The sequence below is a fragment of the Apteryx mantelli genome, chromosome 4 (assembly GCF_036417845.1).
Source record: "Apteryx mantelli isolate bAptMan1 chromosome 4, bAptMan1.hap1, whole genome shotgun sequence".
In the NCBI taxonomy this organism is placed as follows: Eukaryota; Metazoa; Chordata; class Aves; order Apterygiformes; family Apterygidae; genus Apteryx; species Apteryx mantelli.
Genome location: NC_089981.1, coordinates 77,550,578 through 77,570,097, shown reverse-complemented (window position 1 = coordinate 77,570,097; position 19,520 = coordinate 77,550,578). Strand labels below are relative to the sequence as shown.

Below are 19,520 nucleotides of genomic sequence, written 5' to 3'. Positions count from 1 at the left end.
CCCTCCCTGCTGCTTATGTGCTAGAAAACAAATGATGTCTGCCTCTTAGCCTTTCCCTAATCTTCTCTGGTTAGAGGATTTAGAGTTGAGATGCCACTATCACTATTGTGCTTCTGTTACGAATTGGTCATGAATGAATTTCTACTAATAAATAAGACCTCTGACCAACCTGGAAAGTGCAACATGGATTTGGAACATACTCAGAAACAGCAAGGCAAAGCAATCCAACCCTCTTTTAAGCTGGAGTTTGATCAGTACATGAAAGGATTCATGTAGCTGAGGATAAACTCCAGAGCTTCCAGTTCTTTGTTAGGTTACAGTTTCACACAACTTAAACTGTTCTTGATTCCAAGCTGTTGTGTTCCCATCTCCCTCCTGTGCACTGTTGGTAGTGCTGTGCAGTCACTTAGTTCATGGAGTTGTTCTGGTTGAAAACTATCCCCCCAAAGTGATGGTTTTTTTGCCTTGAACTGGCACACCACCTGCTTTTGTAAACACTAGCGATGACCGAAGGAAGGGGGTGGAAATGTGTGGCGGGGGAGGGATGTGACCTCAACAGCCTAGATTTAGATCAGTTTAAGCTGCTTAATGAGTTTCTCATTGGCTCTTGGCCTCCTTTGTGCTTGCTAGTGCTCATAGTTTTTCCAAATAATGGAAAAACTGTGTCAGTATCATTGTTACCCACCTGTTCCTGAATAGCAGCAGCAAAAATTGTCTGACTTTATTTTGCTGGTAGTTGAGAAAACATTGAATCAATACATCAGACTGAATACAGGTTCAAAAGATGGCACTGACTCAGTTAACATTTGGGAGGTTTTCTCTGTGACCACAGATGTAGAAACTCTTGTGAAAACTTGACTCCCCCTCACCTCACTTGCTAGGGAAAGACTCTCATTCACCAGTAACAGAAAGCAATTGTATTTTTCAAGGCCTGCTGTATTATATCAAATAATCAGTGGGTGGAGGTGGTTTGCAAGAAAAATAGTTCCATCTGTATGCTCTAATGGCTTCATAAACTATGAGAACAAGAGAAGTGACTTACATTTTTATGGAACACTAAGAAGAAATTTTATTTTTACTACAGTGTTACATTAATGTGGGCCTAATTACTGTGTTACAGAGTAGGATTAACTATGTAAATAAGATGATGTAATGTGAATATGACTATATTAATATCTGTATTAACTTCTGAACATGCTTCATGCAAACTAGATGTTTCCAGAAACCAGAACAGATTCAGACTGATTAGGCTGTCTCTGTAATTAAGTGTGTTGTGCCTACTCTCCAACTTTTGAAATCCTTTCAAACTAGTGCATGCAGTATAGCTGGCATTTTGCATATTTTTACTGTATTGATTGAATTGTCCAAACTTGCAAAAGTTAAAACAGCTAAATAACTTCAGTCACATATGAAGCAGTTGAATAATATTTAACAGCTTGAAACTGGGCCAAATGCCCAGTGTGCTAGTGAAGGGGGAATATTTACATATTTAGTCCTTTCCAACCTTGTTGAATATATATATTTTTTAAATTCCTGTACAAAACCTGATCATTCATGGTCTGGCCTGAGCTGATTGAACAGATAACTATCACTGTGAAGGGAAGACATGTTCCCCTGTCCTCCTCTCCCATTCCCAGTTTTATGCTTTTACTGCTTTCCATGCACCGTCTTGTTTGATTGTATGGTGTGCCAATTCAACTTGCTAAAATGGCAGAAAACTAACTGAGCAGGGAAGACAGGAGACAATGAGACCTTTCACCATCAAGCTGTTAGTTTGGCTCAACTGAAACTATGCAACTGTGCTTGTGGACAAGGTTTGAGAAGCCAATGAACTGTCATCATTGTATATAACTGTCCAACACTGGCAAACTGTTTCTCAAGATACTTCTTTCTCCCTATCGACCGAAACAGATCTCTTCCATTTTCTGGCACTCTGTGTCAGATGTAGAGAGAGAACTGAAAATTCAAACACCACTGGCAGTAAAGCGAGGCTGAAATAGATGGGTTGAAATTTAAAGAATTTTTCCACACTTGTTTTCAGGCTGCCCTACTAAGTAAGATAACTTTCCTGTCGGGGGTAGTGAAACTGCCAAATTATGTCTTAAGGAGCCATCTGGGATAATAAACTGCTTCATCAGGCTTGAGTGCCTACAATACACTCTGCTTCTACACAACCTAGCATCAAGAACTGCAAAGCAAGTATATTCAACTTCACCAAAAAGCTTAAACATCTTTCAGAAACCTTCTCAGCTAGCATGGATTTATTCTGCTTACCCTGAATTACATTAAATAATTCCTTGGCTGGTCTCAATCTAAATGGCTAGGTTTTAATTCTCTTCAATTCTGTTAATATCCATTAGTGTTAGATGTCCCGCTGTCATGATCTGCTGTGTTGTAAAGGTTAAAAAATAATTTATTCCAAGCTGTATAAAAGTCAGACTCTTATGAGTTAATGAGTAGCAGGTCAAATTTCAGAACACGTATGTATGCGACATAATATTTCAGCCCTATGTGTGGCCACAGTTATAAATGGTAATTATTGACATCACTTACACAGAACCAGAGATGCACATCCAAAACCATAATTAATTGATGTAATCATATGTATATGTAGTAGTGTCAGTACTGTACATCTTCTAACTGTGTATTATTTCTGTAAAATTTGGACTGGTCAAAAATGAAAAACCTCTCATGTATGGTTAATTGTACTATCTAAATCTCAACGCTAAGAATTTCCAGTGAATATTTGGAAGTAAGGATGAAATTATATTTGCATTGAAATACACATTTCTTTGCACTATCTCTTTGAAAATTTTTCGTTTTCTCACCTCTTTTAAATTTCAAAAAAGGCAAGATTTTATTTTGAGTCTAGTGAATAGCATTAGCAGTTATTTATTCAGACAATCATAGCATTATAGGAAGCAATAATTAGAATATTTTCCACTTTTGTTAAAAGTTCAGGACTCTCATTCTTTCAGATAAGTAGTGAAAGCTTATGTTAAGCCCCCTTTTCATTTGCCAGAAGTTTATTGGCAAAAACAGAAGTCGTCTCACTTGAGACCTCTCTGTCAGGGAGCAGCAAGAGGGGGCCTGCTCCACGAGAGAAAATGAGCCGGAACTGGAGGGTGACGGCAGCACAGGGAGGCTCTCACCACCCACAGTACTGTCCCACACTGCCTGAGCAGGGCTGGGGTGGCGATAGTGTCAGGTTTTGTCAACAGCCTCAGACAAGGCAAGGTCACAAGTCAGGGGGGTCCATCCAGGAAGTCCAGTCAGGAGCAACAGGAGACAGGGCTGGGGAATGGAAAGAAGACTAACTGGAATTGAAGTCTGAGCTCTGTCTGGGAGGCAGGGCCAGAGAGAGGTCTACTTCTAACATAGGTCTAACATCCATCCAGGAGACTGAGCCAGAGACAAGACAACCTACAACATACGTCTACAACACTACAGCATACCTACAACATACATCCTTGGTCCATCTAGAAAGCCATGTCATTAAGTCAGGCCAGAGGGAGACACGATACACCTACAACATAGCTCAGGCTAGGTCTGGGTGCCGAGGCCTGAGCCTAAATGCAGCTCCCGGATCAGAGGGCAGAGGGTATGTGGGTGGATGACCAAGGAGGTCAGGGCAATTAAGACTATCAGTGCATTCAGGACCCTGATACCCTCACAGTTCTAATGTAAAACACTGGCAAACAAACTTGAAAAACTAGACAAAAATCACTTTCACTCTTTTTTAATGAACAACCGAAAAAACAAAGAAGCAGCTATAAGTTGTTTAAAAATATTGTTCAAGTTAACTTTGTATGTCTTTTACAAAATATTTCCTTCATGCTTTCCATCTCTCCCTCAATTGCAAAGTAAGCATAACTACTTACGAGCAGAGGACCTGAAATAAAGTCTATACTCAAAACTGAACTGAAAATAGCTTTCTAAGTTTGAACTCTGTTGATGTACAATTTTTAGACTCTCTGAGCAATAATGTTGTCACATATGGCTAGTAACTGTTCTGATACTAGACATTGTCAGTAGCTGTTGTCCATATCCATTAATGTATTGATTTTGGATTTCTATTTGGGCCAATGTACTTACTTTTAAAATGAAAATGAAAGAACATAAATAACGAGCACGGAGAACTCACTGATGCAGAATGTTACTGAGGCATTTTTATTGAGATTCAGTAATATTCTGGACAAATATGTATACAAGATTATCTAATATAATGATAGTTAAACAAGTGATTTTTTTGTTTCTGACCACAGAATGCGGTATTTATGCCAATTATTGGCTATTAAGTATTAGTGATCTACATGTCAAAATTTGGATGATGGCAAAAGTAATAAGACATGATATTAAGGTGAATGAACCATTGGTCTTATCCAGAATGCCAATTCCTATGTTTCTAGCAGAGCACCTGAACTTGTGTGCTGGTACCCAGCTTCCATAGAGATGGGAACTACAGAAATAGTAACATTAAATCACTTCAGACAAATCACTTGATGTTCATCTGCCTCAGTGAAGCAACTAAAAAGCTCATAAAAGCAAGACTTTGCTTCATGTTGTGTAGTTGAATTTTTCCATGAAAATAGACTCAAAGAGGTGCAACTCTATCAGTAACACAGATGGCATTAGGAAATCTGCTTTCTAGTTTCTAGTATTTTTTGTGATTTTATTTTTAGTATGTATACTGAGTTGAGAAATACATTTAAATATGATGAAATATAATAATCTGTTTAAAATTTATTGGATATGCCTAGCATTCAGAGGGTATAAGGCATAATTTAGTCTTGATAATTCATCTTTTTCATGTCAGAACTCAGTATTATTATGGTATGTTTCTGTGCAATTTTTGGCAATGTCTTTGTTGATTCCAGGCTTTTGCTGCATTAAGTGTAATGTTTCTATTCACATACTGCCATTCCCTCTTCCCACATGTTATCAAAGGAAAGATTAATTTTATATGAGGTGAGTGAGACTAGTAACCATAAAGGTGACTGCAGCTAAGACTCCTACATCTTCCTTTTTATCATGTTTAAGTTGGTATTTATGGAATGAATGAAGAGTTCCAATTAATTTTACCTCCTGTTGATGCCATACAAGATTTTCTCTTTCAAAACTTTATACTTTTTCTGCTTTTTTAAGGGTTTGACACACCTAATATAGCCATATATTTTTATCCCAGTGTGGGAATAGTTCAAAGGAGTACTCAGAAGGTATATCCAGGACTTAACCCTGGAAATACTGTAAGCTTGTAGGTGCCTAAAGGTCTGTTTCTGGGTATGCTCAAATTGCCCAATTTATCAGATGATGCCTATGCTGGATTTGCAGTCTGCCTCAGGAGCAATCCTTGTTTCCTGGCCAGACAGCAAGGAGTTGCTTCCATCAACGCAGCTTTTGTCTCACTCCCATTAGAGCAGGCCACTTGCATCTACACTGCGTAGCATCTGGGGTGGTCCTGTACTCTTCTGCAGGCCTTTCCACAAACTTTTCAACACACAGGGCACAGTACAAATATCGCTTCTCTCCTGCACTCACAGCTTATGCTCATGCCTCTTCTTGGCATCATGTAGCCCATCTTTGCATATGAGACATTTTAACCATTTTTTAATGGTTCTTTAATAATTAATATCCCTTTTTGTTCGTCCTAGATGATAAGAATTCTTGCAGCGTACCGCATACATGCTACTGTAGCTTGTGTCCAGAGAATCGTGGCATGGGGGCAATGCCAGAAAAATGGTTTGAAGGGATGATGTTGGAGAACAGGACCAAGTGGAGGGACACTTTCTACTGAAACCAGTTCCTAGAGCAAACTAAATGCTAAATGACTTCTAAATTTTGTCTGGGAAGAAGCTTTGATATTTGCTCCAAAAGGTATTCCGTATATATATGTAGCATGCACACACAGTGGATGTTTATGCAGAGGTTTTTGGATCAAAACATGTAATGATTCAAACTGATAGTACAAGTGCACTCAAAATCTTCTTGTGTGTTATGTTGGGAGCCTTGGTCTGTAATTCAGGGCTGTAGATTTCACTGCATGGCAAAATGCCTCAGTCCTTTCATCATTCTAGGATCAGTTTTTCATTATAACAGTTTTAAGAATTTGTTAACTTTGCTAAACCAGTATATTTCCCATAGCCTCATTTTAGGAGGTAGTAGATTCTTTTTTACTGAAGGTTTAAAAAAATCAGATACTCTGAAAAAATTCAGACTGAGCAATTAAACATTGGCAAAGTTTATAAGCATCTCAAACTAGAGTCTTATAATAGAAAGTGTTAGGCAAACTTAACTACAGATTTCTCTTCCATCTGTATTTATATTGTGCTGTGGACTGACTGTCTGGCATGCCTGTACAGACTTTGCCCCAAAGTTAATTTTGTCTGCATCTTGTGTTCAGTATTTATCTTAAAAATGCTGTATGGAAAGGAATTATGTATGTATGATCATCCTTTAGGCATGTGAGAATTTCTTTCTGAACTTCAGAAGGATGAATAAAAGCACTGAGAGACAACAGAGGGGGAAGAAGGTCACTAAGTCGTCAAAAAAAAAGGCCTTTGACACAGATTTTTTGCCTCCATGCATTTCTCAAAAGCCTAACACGTAATATTACGCTTTATGCATTCCATTTGCAAAGAGGTTCACTTTTTTCTTTTTTGCTTTATGTTCTTTCTTGCTGTCCACAGTATTTTCCTGTCCATGAAAATGGCATTTATTGATATGGGCAGAGATGATTAATTGCAGTTGTTCCTACAGATGATAATTTCCACAAAGCAGCTCATGTCGCCAGCGTGCTTTTTGTCTCTGCTTTTGTTTTTATTGCTATCCTGCATATTTCTTTCCAATTTTATCAGAAGATTCTTTTTTCATACTTTACTTGGCTGTTTAGAGAAGTGATCTATATACAAGTAACATTGATTCAAGAATCAACTGTGAGAACTGTTTTTCCCCTCCTTTCACAAAGGCTGCCAAGAAGGAGGCATGTTGATATTTCTTTGGGCAGCCTTTTGCTTATCTTGTGATTTTTAATTTATGGAGAAGATGCCCAGATCACTTCATGGACTGCTTCAGTTTTATCTTAGAGAAAGAACCAGCAAAACTAAATCTCTTGATTTTCAGTATAAATTAAAAAAAATCCCTGTTATTTTCATATAAAAGAAGCAGATTGGTAACTGCCTGTCCGTAATCCCTATAACACGTTAAATTTAAAGTTACATTCATATACAGAGAGAACATAAAACATAACCAAGTAAATAATATGTGTAAATAAAGATAAGATATATATATAAGAAAAGGATTCTTTCCTTACCTTTGTATATAAATCCTATCCCTCTCCCCAAGTTAGTTGGATTTTTGCAATTTACTTCATAGGTTAGATCTGAATTTTAGTTCTGCTAAATGTGTTAATACATCATAATGTTTATCTAAAATGTTAGAAACTGAATGAACTAATGGATATTCTTTTAAGATTATTTTTATTTACTTGTATTATGGAACCAACCAGAGGCTTTGACTCAAGACTGAAATATCATAGCACTGTATGTGAACAGGTAGCAAAGAAATGTCCTTTCCACAGAAAGGTCTGTTTTTGTTATGACGTGTACATGCCTAAAGGTATGCTTCATAAATAGTGTTATTCAATTAAATGCAAAATTAACTATACGCCTAAATTTTTGTGGGCTTGAAGCCAGAATGAGAGTAAAATGATCAAAAGCTGTACAATTCCAAATAAATTACTACATATACATTTCTTAAGAGGTGCAATGGCACAGAGGCAGAGGTGTGTCAGGAATCGCCCAGCTGTGTGAGTTCAGGCTTTGACTGCGCCATCTTTTTCAGTCTCCTCAGCTGTGTGTAGATCCTGTGGCATTTGGTGTGGAGAGTTGAAGCTGGTCAGCTGGGACGTTGGCCGTTTCAGGCCTCCACGTGCCTTCGGCTGCAGGAGCTGCTACAGCTCACCCAGCTAGCCTGATGGTTAGCTGCAGTGAACCTTCAGCAGGTAGATCCAAGAGCCTCTTACCCTAACTTTTTGATTGTTTTGTAAATGTCACAGAAGAAGTGGATTTTTGAGAGGAGGTAAATTGTGTTTGAAAGGTCTATTAATGGCCTAACAAGAATTGTTACTGGCAAGAACTTTGATGACTAACAAAAAGTCTTACAAAAAGCCATGGGAATGTTCTGTGAACCTAGCAAAGGATTGGGATTTAGAAGACTTGGATTATGTTCTTAATTTGGCCACTGATTTGCAGTGTGGTTTTGGCAAGTTTATCTCTGCATTTCTGTTTCTTTCTCACATCTTTTATCCCTCTTGTTTAACTTTACTTCAATCTGTCTGTACAACGCCTAGAATAAGGGAGGGGGCAATCTTGACTGTGGTTCTAATAACAGTGATAACCAATAGTATTAAATACAAAGTATGTATCAGTTACTCTATGGAAACAAGATTGTAGTGGTTTTGCACAGGTGTAACATGATATAGATTTAAATTACATGGTCAGCCATCTTTAACCTGAACGCTTGGATCCTATGAGAGTGCTGCCTTTAGCATTTGTCTTCATGTTCTGTACTGAATTGAGAGAAGTTAGACTTTAGATAATGTCTGTGGATGTCATCGAGGTAATATAGTTATATTTTTAACAACTATAGCTCAAGCAAATCTATGACCTGTAGCTAAATGTCTGCAGCTTTTTTACAAATACAAATCCCTTTTGTGCCTGATAGTTTCACAAATATTCCCGTTAAAAACGCATTCATATGATACTGACCTTACTTGGTCAGTACTTGGTTGAATACAACTCATTACTTATGTCTCAGATGGCTGTTGCTGGGCTTACTCCAGAAATTCCCTGAAGATATTTTTTTTTTCAAAAGAAAAATGCTTCTAACCTAAGACGATGATTTTACTGTCAGGTGACAGGTGATACAGTTAGACTCCAAGTCTGGTTTGAAACCCTTCCAAATTCGGTTCAGTTGCATGAAACCAGAAGTATCTACCTGTATGGTTCTGCTCAGTAAACATGAAAACAATTTATAATCAGTTGAAACCTCACCAAGACTTCTGAACATGCTAAGTTTTATTGAGAACTGTAGCCACTAGCCTTCTCTATACTTCCTGCAAAAGGGATTTACAGATCACTTAATTCTTATAAATTTATTAATGCTTTTGTGACAACCCAGACATTTTACATCTGCACTGTATGTTTGCATCACTACTGAAAATTCTTGTGCCTTCAGCATCCAAAAGAACAACACATCCTGTCTGTCATGCTAGGCTTTGTTGAAAGCAATGGTCAATGTCATTAGATTAGGTTTTTCAATTCATCTCAGGTTGATTTTCTTCTCTTTGTTCTTCTGTTTGAAAGTTAATTTAGCCATCGAGGAATGTACCAGATAGACACTGATGGAAAGTGCCCACTAAAGAAGTAGAATATATGCCAAGTCCATCATCCCACTTGCAATTGGGTATCAAACTTGTTTTGAAGGGCTGAACCTTTAGGGATAAAAGGATAATCAAGTCTTCTGACCTACTCATCCCTGGCTTTGAAAACAGGACATCTGTTTTGTTAACTAGATTGTACAGGAGGAGCATGACTGAGACCAGTTCTTACATACTGGCTATCGGATACCTGTCGAACGGTAACTCTCAGGTACTATCAGCGTAAGGCAGATCTGCACTAGTTACTTTGAGATGAAAAGCTGTGTATCCCATTACCAGTCCCTTGAGCCGTTCAGTGTCCATCTGCTGATCTGAGAAGAAAACATCATTAATAATGTATTCATGGCTTGTGTTCTAGCTTTTATGTTGCTATTAATTCTTCCAGCATGAGCTATCTCAGCATTATTTAGCTTCTCAGCTATAACACCTACCTGCTAGCTGTAGCAAGTTACTTTTTTTTTTAAATTTTATTTTAAGGGATAAAAGGAATTAAAGCATATGATGTGACGCTAAAATTGATTCCTGATTACAAGATTGGTTAGTTTTTGCATACGGCTCCATACTGCATTAATACATCTTATCACTGATTCAGAGTACTTTTGCTAAAGAGGGAGTTTGATCAACAAGGAGTAACTTGTCTCATAACTTATTACAATTAACACCATCTAGTACTTAATACATATCTCTTAATGGTGTGAAATAAGTAAGGTAATGTTCTGGACTTAGGGAGCTGAATGCCGGTATAAACTGGTGCAGCTCCATTGAAATCAGTGGAAATGTCAATGCCAGATGATACCAGAATGGCCACAAATGTCTATAGTAATTTGTTTGTTTTGGAGAGTGTTGTAGGATTCTTAATTAACAGTTCCATCCGGAGCAATAAGGAATTCCTGCTTTAAAATTTAAGTCATTCAAATCCATAATTTATAGCGTTATCATTTGGAGGGAGGTGTTTTGGTTTTAAATTGCTAAAAATATGATTTGAAAAGTTATCAGAATTAAAGACTATAGCCCAAATAAGACAGTATTAGCTGTCAGGTTCTTATTGTCTCTGAAAATCTTGATCTGCTGAAATATTGATCTTTTTTTCCTTAGAATGGGTGGCTTGTATACACTAGAAAAGTAATTATATGCCTGGAAGAAAATGGCATGCAAATGTAGTCCTTGATCTAAAAGATTTGCAGAATAAAAGTTCATTTTCATCTGTGAATTTTTTTGGAATCTTGGGCGGTGCCACTGGCCAAAGCACCCCAAAGGCTTGACTGTTTCTCTCTGATACGGATCTTTGCAGTTTTCATGCCTGTGCGGCTTCAAGATTGGATTACTGCAGTACATAGGGACGGAGGAGCTATAGCTATGGCAACCGATGTCAGATAGATAATTGGCAGCGTGAGTTACAGAACCTCGCAGGATGTGCTGCAGCCTACTCTCCCCACTGCTCTGACTCTTCAGCCTGTGACCTTCTAGACTAGGGTCAGGATCAAGGCCTTTCTCTTCTCCTAGCATACACCCCTCTCTCTGTATGAAGCTCTTAAGAGTTTGTACAGATAAACAAGTACAGATGTATCTTAAACTGGTTTAGGAGGGGTTTTGTTTGTTTGTTTGTTTTTTTGCAGTCATGGCTTAATTAGGTCTCTGAGTGAGACAAACTGTGTCTCATTATTACCAGCTGTAGTTACAGCTACTGCAGTAGTTTTACCAATACAACTATCTCATTCAGAGGAGTGTTTTTCACAACCCTCCCTGATGTAGTGGTATAAGTAAATCCTGAAGTCAAATTCAGCCTCAGATATGGACTTTGTATTGCAGATGAAATGAGGGATGAGGTGGGATATGTTCTCATTCTTACTCTCATTTTTATTCTTTATTCTCATTTATATTCTTTAAGTTATCCAAAGAGTGTCTGAATTAGGAAAGCCAATTGCAGCCCTGACATTAAAAATCCAGGACCTCTTTAGTTACTGGTGATTGGAGTACACCTTTCATAGCGATATCACAAAAGCCAAGAGTTTGAAAAGTGAAGTGTAAGAGAAAATAATTTGAAGTTTTTGGTTTTATTAATACCTCTGCAGCTTTCCGAATAAATTTTAAGCAGATAAGACTTTAGAAAAATTCAAGTCGGACTTCCAGTTAACATGTCAGTGCTCATGCTCCAGAACCCCAAATTCAATTTCAGACCTTCTTAATAACCAAACAAAAGCTAAAAAGGACTTAAACACTGGTTAAAAATATTTTGTAGACCAGTTTTCAGTATCTCTTTTGACAACTTTTTATATCCTCTTCATAGAAGCTGTTGGTCATTTCTGTAAGGATCATCTGCCAGCAGTTTGCTATTCACAGTTGCTTAGTAGTATACTTTTAAAAACAAAACTAAATGTGCCCAGTCGCTTATGCCTTCAGCCAAATATCTTGTTAGCCCAGATATAATAATATTATGTAATAATGATGATAGTAATGACTTAATTGAGCAATTCAAGACGCACATTTTCTGACATTATAACAACTACTTAATTGCATATAAAGTTATCAGAGAAAATGAAATCCATTTGCAAGAAAATCAAAACTATGACTCAAAACAAACTTGAGTGTTTGGTGGAAAAAAATCTTATATGTTGAATATGCATTTTATGCTAAATAAAGCACTTAGTAGTATAGGAGATCCAGTAGGGTTTATGTATTTGTTTAAAGTGTGGAGATCATATCTAATATTTTATTGCTTAAATATCATCAGCAATCAGTAAACTATAATGTTTAGTTACTAACTTGGATTGCCATAAAAATCTACTAAAATGGAGTAAAATATATATACAAGAAAAGCCATAGTAAGATGTTTTTATATTTACAGCCCCAGGGCATAAAGAAGCAGTACACAAACCAAAATCCTTGTAAAGCATCATTGGAGTTTGCTGGATTCAAAACTACTCAGGTTCACTTCATTTGAAATGAAGAAGTCTCTAGTTATTTTAAATTAGGATGACCTCATGAAGTTAACAAAATTCTAATCCTGCTGAATTTAAATCACTCTTTTTGGAGGTCTGTTATGTAATGGAGGTTGGACCAGCTGACCTCCCAGAGGTCCCTTCCTACCCCAACTATTTTCTGATTCTGAATGCTTCTGTTGTAAATACATTTCTAATGGTGTGGAACAGGAAAGCTGAAGAATTTGCTTTCCTTTTTTCTAGAAGTAACTATTTGCAGTGCCAAGAACAAACTTTTAGAAATTGTTAAGTGTTTCACACATTCAGTGCTGTCTAATGTTACTGATGAACTGATAGCTAGGAAGAGAAAATAATTTACACTGTGATTTTTGCACAAGAGCACAGAGAAAGTGTGCTAAAAATGTTTGTGTTTTTAAGCCAAAAAAACCCAAAAGGTGATCGATTTTTTTTTTCTAGTTATTAATAGCTTTTGTATATAACGAGCTCAGATCCTTTATTCTGATGTCATGTTATTATTGCCAATAACACAATGGACCAGTCTGATGCAATACCATTTTCCCAGTTTGTATTGATTTTAATAAGATTGTAAATCAGTACAGATTTTGTTTCGCAACAGTTTAGGTTCATAAAAGAATTATAGATATGTAGGAATGGTAGAAGCACGAAGAGATCATCTAGTGTAACCCATTGCTCTTTTCAGATTTTTTTCTAAATCATCGGTGACAAACACATATTCAAATTTTCTTAAAAACCTTCAGTGAAGGTTGCTTGCCTTCACAACCATTACAGTTTGAAATTTCATAATATATATTCTAATTCTTCTCGGTGTAAGATTTAATTAATTTTCCTGTGCTTCTTCCAGTCTTCCTTCTAGTGGATGATGCACTGAGCAACAGATGATCCTCTTTTTATAACTGTCTTTCATGTATCATGAGAATTATCAAGTCCTGCCTGCTTTCAAATTCTTCATCTCTTTTTCATAGGTCTCATTTTCTAAGCCACTTCTAATGTTTGCTTTCTTCTCTGGATGGCAGCTCTTCTGTAAATGCTACAAACAATTGCTAGACCTATTGACTTTTTAAATTAAAGCAATACAAAATATCTGAGTAAATATAAGCATTAATGAAAGTATGGTAATATAAGTAATATAAACAAATACTGTGAACACATAACTGACATTAAGGAAGAATGCTCTCTAGTTCTGAACATCTTAATGTTGAATGTGTCAGGCATAGATCTAAATGAGTCGACTGTGTTCCACTGTAGATTTCAGCTGCTGAAAACAAGCATCTAAAATATGTCGGAGTGGGAGGCGGACCCGGAGTAACGACGGAGTCTCAATGTGAGTATGATTGTTCTCCCTTTATTCAAGCTTCTACAGAGTATATATAGACAGGCGATAAGCATGTGCTAGCGATAGCTATATGATTGGTTTACAGCCTTCGTTCACGTGCCTAAAGCGGATATCTGATTGGTGCAGGATTGCTGTCCATGCGGAGAGGTCTGTCGACTTGCTTACCTCCTTGTAGCTCCCTTCTTTTGTGCTGTTCAAGGACAGCTCGCATAGCTGTGGGATCCTCCCTCCATCGTGAAGACAGGATTGCTCACTTCTAAGAGATCATGCCCTTTTCACTTAACCATTCTTCCACAAAAATACGTTCTGCCCTTCTGTAGAAAAAGATTGTCCACATCATTACCCAGCTAAATTTAGATTTTGCCAAGTCTGAATCCAGAAATTTTAGAATTCTTATTCTGAACATGGAGAAACTTACAGCTGTACTACGTCAGGGATGACAGTGACAGTTTCTCCCCCTTTCTCTTCTCATTCCTCAGGATAGCAATTACTATGTTTTTTTTCTTTGATACAACGTACTTCTCAAGCTTGTGCAAGCCATCTTCTAGGCACTGCCTGCATACATTAACTGAAATCTGCAGCTGATTTCCCTCTGATTTGCCTAAGTGAAGGTGTAAGCAGTATGCTTAGAGGAGTGAGTTTCTTATTCCCTGTTATTTCCATAGGTGGGTATACCTGAGCTTGAACTGACCTGGTTCCTAGTCCTTGGTAGACTGTCAGTCAATTTTAGGTTAAGAATTTCAAGTTTGATAACTCTCACCAACAGCTCACTCTTCATGAAGTCAATGAAATTATTTTAATGCTATAATGAAGTAGGAACATCCTAAAATAATCAAAGCAAAAATACTTTGAGTACTGCAGAATCCCACAAGTATTTCATCAAGGTACAAAAAACCTTCTGGGGAAATAGGCCTCTTTGTGAGCCTATTGTTATTATATGTGACACCTGTCCAAAGGACCTATACCTGCCTTTGGAGACAGCATCTCTGTAATTAATTCTTAAACTCCAAAGAAAAAGAATTAGTTCCATCTGATTACTGTATCAGCTGTAACAGAAATGTATTGATTTTTACGTGGAGAAGTTAAAAATTGTATGGTTATAGCTTCTCTTTAAAAAAAATCAGTATTAAAGTGAAGAACAAAACACTGCTCATCTCTGCTGTGAATAAAAAGAAAGTATTGATATATAGGAAAATGTGTATAATGATCAGAGAAGAAATATTAAAAAATAAAAAAGCCCAGTTTGAAAAAACTCGTGAAGCTTTGCCATATTCTGCCTTTTAATACTTCTCTATATCATTATAACCATTATAGAATATCAGTGAACACTTACTGTCCTAGTGCTGTTGTTTAGGAGAAAAATTTCAGTCTCTGTCATAGTGTGGGTCATTTGTTGAAACAGATGACTAAGTTACCTCAAATTTTGCCTAAATTTGTTTTTCTTTAATTAGTAGAATAATACTAGACAATATTACCTTTAGATGAATGGAAAATTAAACCATACCAGGATCAAACTTCATCTGCTGCATTTATCATACCTTTATTTTGGTGAAATAATGGATGGCTGGAAAGCTATGATAATAGTAGTGAGGCCATATTGCTGAAATTTTTTTTGTGACTGTTGTTTATGTTTTTGAAAACTAAGTCACACTTTTTAAGCTGTACCTGAATACCAAAGATGGGTAAAATGGAGGGTAATTATCCATTAATATGGTATTTTATGGGAATGTTAATTTTAGGGATTAGTTGGGAATAATTTCAGCGAAGGAAGCAGGGGACCTCTTGGAGCTGTGCTGCTTAGAAAACATTGCAAGAGCAGCAGTTTGCAATCAGAGAACATCAGGTCTTCTGGGAAGACAGTTTTAGTTTTAGTGCACCAGTTTTCACCCCTATCTTATTTTAAGACCCCCTCCTAAAATTTTTCCAGTGGAAGTTTGGATTCATGAACAGCAAATTTAAATATGCTGATAATAGGCTTGCTTTTTCTAGATTGTGATTACAAGACAGTTTAATTTGGGGCAACTTTGGTCCCACACGTCCCAGGGCAGCGCTGAGAGCGCTACCTGTTTGATCATAGCAAGCCAGTTTAGAGAGTGAAACTGGTGGGAAACTGGCCCAACTGTGTGCTGAAAGACTCAACAGGGATGGGATGAATGCTAGAGCAAGGGCAGGAGGCGCGCAGGATAGGAGGGTGGGCACGTGGCAGCAAGTAGTTAGACCAGCTTAGGCTGCCATGATCTGAGTTAGGTTTCACAGGCGCCCCAGAAGCAGATCATGTATTTCCAGCATCTATAGGCCATGAGTTTTAGACCACTGCTCTAGCAGATTCAAGTTATCTAAGAGGTTTGAAAGGAAGTTGGAGTCGCAAAAGTTATTGAGGGGCAATTAAGACCTGGACCTAATAACTGGAAGATCTTTCTGTAGACCAATGTGGAGAGTTTTCAAAGATTTCGGAAAAGTAAAATCATTGTCTGGGATGTGATAGGCAAGAAGCTTCCCTTTCTGTTTAAACCAAGTTGTTTTATGTATTCTCATCTAGTGAAGCCCTAAATAGTTCCTATTATTTTACCACTACATTTAACTTCTGCTGCTTTAAAGGAGAATTTATTGTATTCAGCACTTTGCAGACTTGTTATTGCCAATAACACGTGTGACTAAAATGCAGAAATCTCTTTGAAGAGTGAAGGTATTCCAGAAGACCAAATCTCTGAAGCAGATGAAAATAAAATAAAATTATCACTATATATCACACCACTGCACATTAGCTATATCCTTCTATGAGATTTTCAGGTAGCATGCTCAGCATGAGATGAATTCGTTTAACTTCTTGAAAATAAACAATGTCCTAAATATTGTTACTAAATACAAAATAATAAGTGATTATGCCACATGATTTTTCTCTCTGATTTTTGATTAAAAAGGGACTTCACTGTTTGTCAGGCAAAATAATTCATGTAATTTGAAATATTAATGCCCTTTGTTTGCTGGCTTTAGAAAGTAAGTAACTTGAACTTTATATTAATTTCATGTATTTAATGTGGGTGTATAGTAATATGACAATACTATCCTCTAGTGGCAATATGTGTTAACGCAAGTCTCAATCTACATCAATGTGAATTGGTTTACATGCGTTGAAAAGAAGGGATGTTGCTCACATTAGTATTTATGGATTCAGAGGTTTCTTTTACATAACATAACAGGGAATAATTAACCAAATGCTACATACAATGTGACGATAATATATGCTTCGATCACTGGCACCAGCTGTGCTACATGTGTTTTTAATGTGACTTTAAAACAGAGTATAGACATGACTTCTTGCAGTTTGCCAGACTGTCAAGCTTTTGTAGTTCTATTTTGCCATGGTAGCTTTTTCCTAGGTACATCAATTTAACACAGTAGGATCACTAGTTGGTTTTTAGTCTACTCTTGAACTCTGGTATTAAAATTTAACTATCATCGTGAAGCTGTGTGTCTAGACACTGGTATCCACAAGCACATAAAACATCCTTACCTTTTTTTTTTTTAGGTTTAAAATTTCAAAAGGCCAGTGTGTGGCTTATGGGAAAGCAAGAAAGGAAAGGCAAAATTTCATGTGAGAGAATAAACTTAGAGATTTCAAAGTATTTGTTTTTCAATATTACCTGTTAAAAGTGCCAGTCTATACTGAAAGCGTATTTGCGTATTGTGAAGATAGATATTACAAATAATGAAATGGTATCTCACTCATCCTGTAAAACTGTTCCTGCTCTGGAAGTTTAGAAGTTTAGCTCTCTGTGTATGTAAAAAAGAAATCTGATGATTCAGAGTCTTTTTATTTTAATATTCTGATACATTTTGGAGAAAGCTTATATAAATCTTTCCTAATATTTATTGGGAATGAGGGGCTTATGATGCTTCCCATCCATACATGACCCATGTAAATCCAAGGCAAAGTGGGAGCAGGCATCAGAAAAGAACAGTTAGAGACACAGCTCTAGCTTTTCCCATAGACAGTCTCTGGAAGTGACTAGCAGAACAGATGGGAATTAATGTGTTGATGCTTTTTCTGTTCTGATTTTACTTTCAAAGACTATTTGGCATATAGCCAGCTCAGTGGTATATTAGTTCCAGTTAGAGGACTGCACAGGTAACTTAACAATGCTTTTATTTCCCTTCTCCATAGTTAGATGGTTATCAAACAGATTTTAGGATATGGGATTGTACTTTTTAAATGTTACCACTTAATACATCATAAAATATAATCTGTGGATACTAAACAGATGTTATACTCACATTGAAATATGTTATAGTATTCGTACAAGATACTTACACTTCATAAATTTATTTTAGTTCATAAGCGTATTTGTTCTTAGGAAGATGTTGTTCAGCAGCTAGTAGTGAGTTACGGAGCCTTTTACTTCTGCTCCAACAGTTTGGTTCCAGTTCATGTTGCTATTGACTAAATTTTATCTGATGGCAGATTACAGCTGTGTGTTTAATGAATTAACTGTATGAGTCCCCAAAACATAGCTAGAAGTTTACACCTCAAATTGGCTAACCACAGAAAACATTAACCAGTAATTTTGTTGACAATGTATTTATCACCAAAGTTTGAATGGCCAATGAAGACTGAATTGTCCTTTTTCCTTTAGATATTATTTTTTGAAAGTTGAGCACCTGGGAAATACGGAAGTTTCCAGAATTTCTGCCTCTGCTGTGTCTGTTCTATGGATAAATAAAGAAATGAAAAATAACATCAGGGACTACTAAGATGTCCTGGGGGAACTGTTTATCAGGATCTATGAAAGGGAACTGTATGTTAGTGGCAGGCTGCAGTCTATTTCGTTGAAGACAAGCCCTATCATGAATGATGATCAGGGATGATCAAAGTAATATTCTTTCTCTCTTATGCTATGTTAACAGGAGCCTGTGATGTGGAGAGAGTGAAGGCACTTTGATCTTAGCTCCCCGTTCTCTTCAACAGGTCAGTAGCACCACATGAATCTGGGTCTCTTCTGTTTCTACTTCCACTAACCTCATTGTCTTGAATTCTGTGTAATGTAGAACTATATAAATTAAGGGTGAAAGAGAAGGGGTTTACTGTTATATGGGCTATTATGCATTTTAGAGTTCCTGTTGACTAAAAAAATGGCTTTGTTACTCTGTTACTGAAAAATACATCCTCATTTGATGACTTGTAGCAATGTTCTTGAAATACATGGAGGTCTATTTTCTTTGTCAATATTTTGCTTTGAAAAGGAAACCTTTTAACATTTTCACAGGAAAAATACTATATTTATATGGTAAACAATACAATAAATCAAATATTCAACAATTATGAACATGTGAAACTACACATTGTATTTGTAAAAATATTGTCTAAATGCAAATATAGGAGTTTAAGAATTACTTTGAAACATCTGAAAACATTTTGTTTGACTATGAACCATCGTAGTCTAATGGTTTATTATTTAGGATTCCAATGCAGTTCTTTTCTCTGTGTTTTGTTGAAGTATAGAATAGGTATTAGAAGAACTCTGTGATAAACACAGAATTTCATATTTATTTCATATTTTCAAATGGTGTTTGACCATTAACTCTGCAGAACTGAAGGAGCAGGACAAATAACATAGGAAGAACAGCCAGATCTCCTTTGATAATGTCCTTTTGTGGTGACCTGCAAAAAAGTTAATTTTACTTACTCATTTAATTCCTGGGCTGTCTGCTGAGATGTACACAAAGGGTATAGTAATGGTAGAGTGTTCTCTTCTAATAGAAACCTGTAATGAAATACAGGAAGTAAAATTAT

At 36.7% G+C, this 19,520-nt stretch overlaps 1 long non-coding RNA gene across 1 annotated transcript in view; it reads left to right on the top strand.

Moving 5' to 3' along the window:
* LOC106483166 (uncharacterized) overlaps window positions 1–19,520 on the top strand; it is a 28,567-nt gene that overhangs the window by 831 nt on the left and 8,216 nt on the right. Inside the window, exons 2-3 of the long non-coding RNA XR_001292307.2 lie at window positions 13,642–13,717; window positions 18,635–18,695. This is a non-coding gene — a long non-coding RNA (uncharacterized lncRNA). The remainder of the gene's footprint in view (window positions 1–13,641; window positions 13,718–18,634; window positions 18,696–19,520) is intronic.